The sequence below is a fragment of the Dama dama genome, chromosome 9 (assembly GCF_033118175.1).
Source record: "Dama dama isolate Ldn47 chromosome 9, ASM3311817v1, whole genome shotgun sequence".
Lineage (NCBI taxonomy): Eukaryota > Metazoa > Chordata > Mammalia > Artiodactyla > Cervidae > Dama > Dama dama.
This window is the reverse complement of record NC_083689.1, coordinates 92481239-92491102: the sequence shown is the minus strand read 5'-3', so window position 1 is coordinate 92491102 and position 9864 is coordinate 92481239.

The window sequence follows — 9864 nt, the reverse complement described above, 5'->3', positions numbered from 1 at the left end:
ACCTCAGCAGTGACCACCAAACTGGAAAATGTCAGTTTTCATTCCAATGCCAAATAATGCTCAAACTAGAGCACAATGATACTCATCTCACATTCTAGCAGAGTAATGCTCAAAATTCTGCAAGCCAGGCTTCAACAGTATGTGAACCACGAACTTCCAGATGTTCAAGTGGGGTTTAGAAAAGGCAGGGGAACCGGAGATCAAATTGCCAACATCCGCTGGATCATCGAAAAAGCAAGAGAGTTCCAGAAAAATATCTATTTCTGCTTTATTGACCATGCCAAGGCCTTTGACTGTGTGGACCAAGACAAACTGTGCAAAATTCTTAAGAGAAGGGAATACCAGACCACCTTACCTGCCTCCTGAAAAATCTGTATGCAGGTCAGGAAACAACAGTTAGAACTGGACATGGAACAACAGACTGGATCCAAATTGGGAAAGGAGTACTTCAAGGTGGTATGTTGTTACCTTGCTTATTTAATTCATATGCAAAGTACATCATGAGAAATGCTGGGCTGGATGACACACAAGCTGGAATCAAGTTTGCCAAAAGAAATATAAATAACACAGATGACACCACCCTTATGGCAGAAAGTGAAGAAGAACTAAAGAACCTCTTGATGAAAATGGAAGAGGAGAGTGAAAAGTTGGCTTAAAACTCAACATTCAGAAGACAAGAGATCATGTCATCCAGTCCAATCACTTCACGGCAATAGATGGGGAAACAATGGAAACAGTGAAAAATTTTATTTTACTTGGACTCCAAAATCACTGCAGATGGTGACTGCAGCCATGAAATTAAAATATGCTTGCTCCTTGGAAGAAAGGTTATGACCAACCTAGACAGCATATTAAGAAGCAGAGACATTACTTTGCCAACAAAGGTCCATCTAGTCAAAGCTATGGTTTTTCCATTAGTCACGTATGGATTTGAGAGTTGGACTGTAAAGAAAGCTGAGCACCGAAGAATTGATGCTTTTGAATTGTGTTGGAGAAGACTCTCGAAAGTCCCTTGGACTGCAAGGAGATCCAACCAGTCCATCCTAAAAGAGATCAGTCCTGGGTGTTCATTGGAAGGACTGATGCTGAAGCTGAAACTCCAGTTATCTGGCCACCTGATGAGAAGAACTGTCTCATTGGAAAAAATCCTGATGCTGGGAAAGATTCAAGGTGGGAGGAGAAGGGGATAACAGAGGATGAGATGGTTGGATGGCATCACTGACCCAATGGACATGAGTTTGAGTAAGCTCTGGGAGTTGGTGATGGACAGGGAGGCTTGGCGTGCTGCAGTCCATGGGGTCGCAAAGAGTTGGACACGACTGAGCAACTGAACTTAACTGAAGCCTATTTCTCAGATCAGCCATAGCAACTAAGAAATGTTAAAGAATAAACTATTAATGTGTAAGAATTTTATCCTTAGCAATCTGGAAAGAGAAGTCAGAAATCTGCACAAACCATATTTGAAAACGGAGTTGAGCAAGTGTTGATATCTCCTGCCAATGTTTCTGAAACTTATCTCAGGATCAGAATCATCTGAGACACTGTGATCAGACTCCTGGTCCCACCTCCTGGAACTCCCGAAAGTGAAATCGCTCAGTTGTGTCTAACTCTTTGGGACCCCACGGACTGTGGCCTACCAGGCTCCTCCATCCATGGGATTTTCCAGGCAGGAGTACTGGAGTGGGTTGCCATTCCCTCCTCCAGAGGATCTTCCTGACCCAAGGATCACACCCAGATCTCCTGCATTGTAGGCAGAGCCTTTACCATCTGATCCACCAGGGAAGTCCCGAGTCACTGTATCCAGAGCGGGCCTCAGGAATTCAATCAATAATGGGTATGTAGAGAATCTAGATGTTTTCAATTAGGGAAGCAATTAAAATAGATGTACAAAAAGGTAAAACACTGTTACACTTCTCACGAGATAGTTTTTTGTTCATTTTGGACATTTTTCCTTTTCATAAAAATATTTTATGTTAACAAGTAAAAAAAATAAAATAAAATAAAATAAAAATAAACTCAAAAAACAAAAAAGAGAGAAAATTATCTTTAGACTACAGAAAGGAATCTTTTCCAGTTCTAGCCTGATAGCAATTCAGATTAGAATTTTATTTAAATTTTATTTATTTACTTTCATACAAGATATAGTATTACCTCAGGTAAATTTTCTTTCATGTAATCTTGAGTGAAAAGATATACTTTGTGAATGAATAAGTGAACATCACAGTTTATTAGTTAGGGTTTGATGGGTTTTTTAGCTCACACTAAACTTAAGTCAGTCTTTAAGAAGTTAATAATTTAGTAACTTTTCAAACTGAATTTCTGGAAATGTTAAACTGAGAATCTGACTCGATTGTTTTAAACTCAATAGGACCTTTCTGACCTGCTGCTTTCAGTCCAAGCTAGACAACCAGCCTCATTTTAAAATCTATAACAACAATATTTTCCTTTATAAAATTTTATTCTGTCTCATGTTAACATTGTACAAGAATAGTATGTGATATTTACAGTGTTAATATTGACTCTGGCTATATAAACTAAATTGAACCTGAAGTGATCCACATAATCACTTAGGCTAACTTAATACAGAGTGTGTGCGTGCTCAGTTGCTAAGTTGTATCTGACTCTTTGTGACCCCATGGACTGTAGCCCACCAGGCTCCTCTATCCACAGATTCTCTGGGCAAGAATACTGGGGTGGGTTGCCATTTTCTCCTCCAGGGGACCTTCCTGACCCATAGAACGAACCCAGGTCTCCTACACTGGCAGGCAGAGACTTTACCGCTGAGCCACCTGGGAAGCCTTAATACAGAGACCTAGTGCTAATTATTGGTGCTAATTTCTGTTTGACTGTTTCTACATTCCTAAAATGAGTAACTTTTTAAAAATCATAACAAAAATAATTATCAGGAGATTACTATGTATGAAAATTAGAAATTGACATTTTAATTGTATATAGTATTTCTCCTGATCATCTGTCATTTTCAAAACTCCTTTTACAAATATAACTTGGTTTCTAGTTGGCCTTTAACCTTGCTGAGTTTAATTAGAAAAGACTTTTTATACCTTGTTCCTTTTATTGCATTCACGTCATTCTCAGTTTCCATGTCCTCTTAAACTGAGATGGAACACTGACAAAGAAAATGGTCCAGAACACTAAGACAAGTATATTTGACTTTTCAGCATTTTCCTTCGTTGACTATCTTCTGTGGCTCTAAGTACCTTAAAATTTCTGATCACGGCATGCTGCTTAATATCATTTTCATTTTCTCATTGCCATTTCCTATTTGCTTTTCCAGGGATTCCTCTCACTCCAGCCTCTTGCTTTCCTGTGAAGTCAGCCCACAAGTTTCATTTTCTGAAACCTCCCTTCGACTTAGACCTTGACCTTAGCAGAAGGCTCACCTTCTTGGCTAATAATGACTGATTTTCCCCATATTTCCTGGCTCATTCAATCTCATTACTTAGCCATCCAAGCTGGACCCCTTCTTACTTTCTTCTCACATCCTTACTCTTCATCTCCCACAGCCGGTCTGTCTGCCAATTCTAACTTCCCCAGGTCCTCTACATGTATGTGTAAGCTTCTTCCCATCACCAGCCCGTATACCTCCACTTTCTCCTTATCCAGACCATCCTCCACATTTTGGTCAGGGTCATATTTCTAAAAACGTATTTCTCATCATGGATAAAGTCAAGATGTTTCAGCAAGATATAAGATATCGCACAATTTGGCAATATTTATCATTCTTGTTTTATTACTCCCCATTCACTACAGTCACATGGTCTTACTCCAACTACAAAAGATCCACCACCACCCCCAACTCCGTAAATGCATGGGATAGTTCACATTACAGTTTAATTATTCACTTCTTTTCTTCCACAGGGAGATCGTCATCCCTGTTTATTGTCGTGTGGCCTCTACTACCCTCGAGAGAGAAACACACAGTATATACTGAACCCTACTCAGTGATTTGGAGCAGACCATGTGCCTTCCACTGATTCACAGAACGTGGAGGTGTGACACCAGCACATCCAAACAGAAGTTTTAAGAGTGGTTGCGGGCTTGGGCTCACCCCCTTGCTCTCCCTTTCTGTATGACAGTGGGAAGGCCCCACACTGGGCTGCTCCTCTATCCTATCCCTGAATGAGAAAGCCCGAGAGCAGAGCTAAAGCAGCCGCAGCCTCATCCATCCTTTCTGTTTGCACTAATGAAGATGTATTTTCCTCTGTCTTTGCTAGATATATTTCTATTAAAACTTCAAGAACTACTGAAACTCCTTTGTGAGGCCTCCCTTGAAGTCAAAATTTATAGCTTTCTGACATTATTTCATAGCACCAATCACATTGTGTTTTAATTATTTATTTAGATATTTCAATCTCTTTAACCGGAATAGACTCTTTGAGGGCAGCACTCCCCCCACACCCCGATTTCCAGCAGCTACCATTAATCCTGGCAAATACTAAGAGTTCCATAATTTGTTGAGCTAATAACACAGTATCTAATATCAAATGAAGGAATAAGTGTTTATTTCTAGCAACTCCACTGGTTGGTAATCTTTCAAAGGAATGGTTTATACATTTTGAGTGCATTAAAATTATTAAATGGGATTTATTTTGCAAATACTTACATAGCACTTATTGTGCACTATGCATTATTATAAGTTCTTTTAAAACGTTACCTTGTCTTAATATTCACAATAATTTTATGAAATAGAATCCTTATTTTCAGATGAACTAGCCAAGAAACGTGCTTCCGTGCTAAGTCGTTACAGTCATGTCTGACCCTTATTCACAAACATTTTAGTTGTGACATAAAAGAGAGTATTACTGGGCTCTACACTTTAAGAGTTTATTGTTGCTGTTTAGTTTCTAAGTCATGTCTGACTCTTTTGGGACCCCTCAGACTGTAGCCCACCCAGGCTCTTCTGTCCAAGGATTCTCCAGGCAAGAACACTGGAATGGGTTGCCATGCCCTCCTCCTCCCCGGGATCTTCCCAACCCAGGGATCAAACCTTTGTCTCTTACACCATCTGCACCAGCATTACCACTAGCGTCACCTGGAAAGCCAAGATAGAGGGGTTAAAAAGTCTAAGGATATAGTGACAGACCAGGCATTTATTCCTCAGCTTTCCCATATCAGAGGTTACTGGTTCATTCACAAGTCTAGCCATATTAATAAGTAATTTAAAGCCTCAATTTCCTTACCATTAAAGAGAAGGGTAAAATAGCCAATGGAAACTTATATGTGATTCAGGGAACTCTAACTCCTGTGTGTGAAGAGGTGTGAGGAGGTGGGGGATGGGAGGGAGGTCCAACAGGGAGGCGGCATCTGTATTCCAGCGGCTAATTCATGTTGATGTATGGTATAAAGCAAGGCAATATTGTAAAGCAACTATCCTTCAGCTAAAATTAAATAAAAAAGCAATTAAAAATCAATAAAGAGAGAAAGGGTAAAATCATATACTGCCTATGTGAAAGTCTGCAGCACCTAAAAAGCAAAAGTGAAATGCATTCTACAAGCTCAAATTTTAATTTCCCATATTAAATTTTAATTCTGTGATAAGCTGGAGGTAACTCTGCCATGTTTCGCAGGGCCATGAACCTCTGAAAGGAGTTAGATCCATCCCACAGGTCAGGCTGGTTTTGTCTCTTTGAGTTCACAGGGTTTCCAAGAAGTTGGAAATGACCTCAAAAAATCCCTTCTTTTCAGTTGGTGGGGAAAAAGATCATGCAATTGGTTAATAAGTATGAGGAATGTTATCCAGCTTCTTGATGGAATAGCAAAGGCTAAATGGAAAATGATAAATCTAACATATGTGCTCTGAAAATTCACCTATTCACAGATGAATTCCTCATTTCTGTGTAATCTCTCTATATGTATTCCTAAAATGAATATGAGATGAGTTCATTTTTCAACATATTTTGAAATAAAGCATAATTGTATTTTATATGTAGGCAGAAGCAAGAACTTCTGAAAAATCCCATGCATTAAAAGAAATGTAAGGTCATGAAACTGAGACTATTACAGTTGCCTCCTAGGAAATTAAAACTGTACTAGGGGAAAAAGGGGAAATATCAGAAAGCACTAAAAAGGAAACTGTAATCCAATTTACTTAAATGAGTGTAGATACCACTTTTGCCCATTGTATGAACATTGTTTTTAAGCACGTAGTTCTGTATATATTTGAAGAAAAAAGCATACTAACCTATTGACTTATTTAGTTGACTAAAAATAATCTAAGATTACTTAGTCATTTATTTATATGCATGCTGTCTTTTTTTTTCTCCTACCCACATGTGAGTATTCTCTGTTTCACTATCCAGAAATTGTAAGATAATTAGAGGGCCTTATTATCTGTGGAAGCCAACTATTTGAGTTAAGTCAAATCAATGATCTTTTACCCTCAGGAATGTAACTCATACACAGAGGGAGCTATTAGGCAAAATTTTTCCATACCAATTTTATACATCTTATTCTATACTATAAATCTACTTCATAGAACTTGGAACAATTATTACAAAGAGTAAACAGTACCGAAAACATCTTTTAGACTTTATCTTTTATCCAAGAGGGAGACCCATTAGTAATCGTATCTGGGTTCATAACTATTGTAAAATATTTATTTACAGTGTAACTGTATATACAAATTCACATAAAAGCCATGAGTCCACTAGAATGCATTTTTCCTCAGTCCTTAGAGAAGATAATATCAAATGGATTTAGTTTTTTTTATGTAAATCATCTTTTGTGTTACTGCTATAAATGATCCATAATTACATATGATGGAGAGGTAATAATCTTAACATAAATATAATCAACAATGGGAGAATGGGTTGTTCTGAAAAACTTTCTATGAAGGTCAATTGCTGTCACTGCAATTTTCTGCTTTTTTTGTCCAAGGACCATTGGAAGACAGATATTGTATTTCCCTGTCAGCTCATGTTTGACTTTTGCCATTTATAGAAATACAATGTAAAAAGTCATAGAGGTAATGGGTGCTTCCAGCTTTTCTACTAACATAAGAAAGATGCAAGGGCTCTAATATTCTAAGTCATTGACATTTACAACTATGGGTTTGTTTTTAATACAGGGCAGTGAGCAATGTGCTTAAGGCCTCAGAAAATGCTTTATGGCATACACTAAAGGTGAATCACTTTTTTACTAGATTTATTAGCTAGAGGAATTGCAATCTCAAGAGGAAATTTAGCCAGTTTTAACCCAAGTAAGTGCTTCTCATAGTTATTTCCTCTTGAATTCTCAGCAGGACTCAGGCATTCTAAGTGTCCTATTCAGAGATCCTGATTTCTTTCCCCCAGCTGGTTTCTGCCACCTTGGGTACTGACAGAGTACTCATTAACAAACTAATTGATTTTTATTAATTATCTGTGGTATAATCTTTCCACTGTTTTCCCCCCTAGTATCGAAGCTTATTAACTCCAAATACACACACACACAACATAATTAGCCCTGAACAAACTTTGCAATGAGAATGAACTCAAAACATACAGATTGTACAATTCAAAGTTTTAAGAAAAGCTATATATTCTATTTTTAAAATGCCACTCCACAAAAGTTACATAGAATTATAAATATTGATCTAAAGAGAAAGAATTGGAGAGAATCTTAAGGTCGCTCTTAAAACCAGTTCACATATTAAGATGAAATACACATTTTTGTATTTAAATCATAATTATAAAAATACTCAAATGAAAGCATAACTTAGACAACAAATTCTCAGCAATATAAGAGAATAGACACTTCTGAACTGCCTTTCTGAAGGGTTGGCTACAGTCTATAATAAAGATTTAAGTCAACATAAACTGCATTATAAAATGTCACCATAAAAAGAACATTGTAGAAATGTCTAATAGCAATATAGACAATATATACAGAAGGATGCAATATAATGGTAGCTATTAAAAACATGGAGCTTTGGATCAAAGTTCCCGTACTAAGGCATTGCTCTGCATGTTTCTAGCTGTGTGATTTTGGGCAAACTCCTTAACCCCTGTGAACCTCAGGTTCCTTACTTCTAATATTGGGTTAATAATAGTACCTATCTTATCAGGTTGTTATGGAATGAAGGGAGATGATGTTTAGTGCGATTCACAACATATAGAAAAGCTCCAACAAATGATACATCTGTGATGACTATCATACCATTATTTTTATTATTTAGTCCTGTATTTACTGATGTAAACATACCAATGTAAAATAAGCCATAAAGTAGATTTTAGAAGAAAGTTTACTCTCAATTTCTACTTGTTATCCAATATTTTGACTCTCAGAGTCTAAAAGATTTCGTTGTGCTGGCCTTTACCTTCCATAATCACACACACACACTTTCCCCATCATTCTTATAATATCAGGCAGCATTGCTGACTTCCTCATTCGCGTCATCTTTTCTTTGTCTCTTAATCAGTTCTCATAACCAGAACCAGGATTGGATCCATGTGCTTTTGCCCCTGTAAATGTCTAGGCACTGTGTCATCCTTACTCTTTCTATGGTTCTTTACTCTAGGCTACATATTCCTTACTGTTAGTTGTACTATTAGGGCAATCTTCTGTATTAGGTTTCAAACCACCTATGAATAATTTCCAAAAACTACAGCCATGAAATTAAAAAAAAAAACAAAAACAAACTTTTTTTTCCTTGGAAGAAAAGTTATGGCCAACCTAGATAGCATATTAAAAAGCAGAGACATTACTTTGCCAACAGAGGTCCATCTATTCAAAGCTATGAAAACAATGGAAACAGTGACAGACTTTATTTTCGTGGGCTCCAGAATCACTGTGGATGGTGACTGCAGCCATGAAATTAAAAGATGCTTTCTCCTTGGAAGAGAAGCTATGACAAACCTAGACAGCATATTAAAAAGCAGAGACATTACTTTACTGAGAAAGATCCATCTAGTCAAAGCTATGGCTTTTCTAGTAGTCATGCATGGATGCGAGAGTTGGACTGTAAAGAAAGCTGAGCGCCGAAGAATTGATGCTTTTGAACTGTGGTGTTGGAGAAGACTCTTGAGAGTCCCTTGGACTGCAAGGAGATCCTAACAGTCCATCCTAAAGGAAATTAGTCCTGAATATTCATTGGAAGGACTGATGCTGAAGCTGAAACTCCAATACTTTGGCCACCTGATGCGAAGAACTGACTCACTGGAAAAGACCCTGATGCTGGGAAAGATTGAGGGCAGGAGGAGAAGGGGACCACAGAGGATAAGATGATTGGATGGCATCACGGACTCGATGGACATGAGTCTGAGTAAGCTTTGGAAATTGTTGGTGGACAGAAAAGCCTGGCATGCCACAGTCCATGGGATCACAAAAAGTTGGACACAACTGAGCAACTTAACTGAATTGATACAGTGCCTTTACTAAAATATACCTGTAAATGATGAGAAAAACAAATGCCCAAAACCCAACCAGTGGACAGTTATCTGCTAGTTTTTCAAGGTTATCATGCCTCCCTTAGAACTTCTAATATACTCTGAATCAAGAGGAGCCTCATATTTATAAACTCATGAGCTTACCTTTTATATTCAAAAGACATTATTTCCTGCTGGAGTTCTTTGTGCTTGACTCCCCCTTGCACCAGAATTAAAGGTAGAAATGTGGTCTTTGTTAAAAAAGTCACCTCCAAATTTTTTAAGTTAATTAAATCATTCAATTAACATATTGGGAAAAGCGTTAAAGATATAGGAAGATGTCTTAGTCCCTTAGAAAAACAAGGTCAATTGAAGCTATCCTAGAGTTGTGAAAGATTTAAGTATATGTACACTTAGCAAACAGGAATGAACTGATTCATCTTAATGGTGCATAGAAATGTATTGTGATGATGGGTAAAGCCATTCCAATTTACATAAT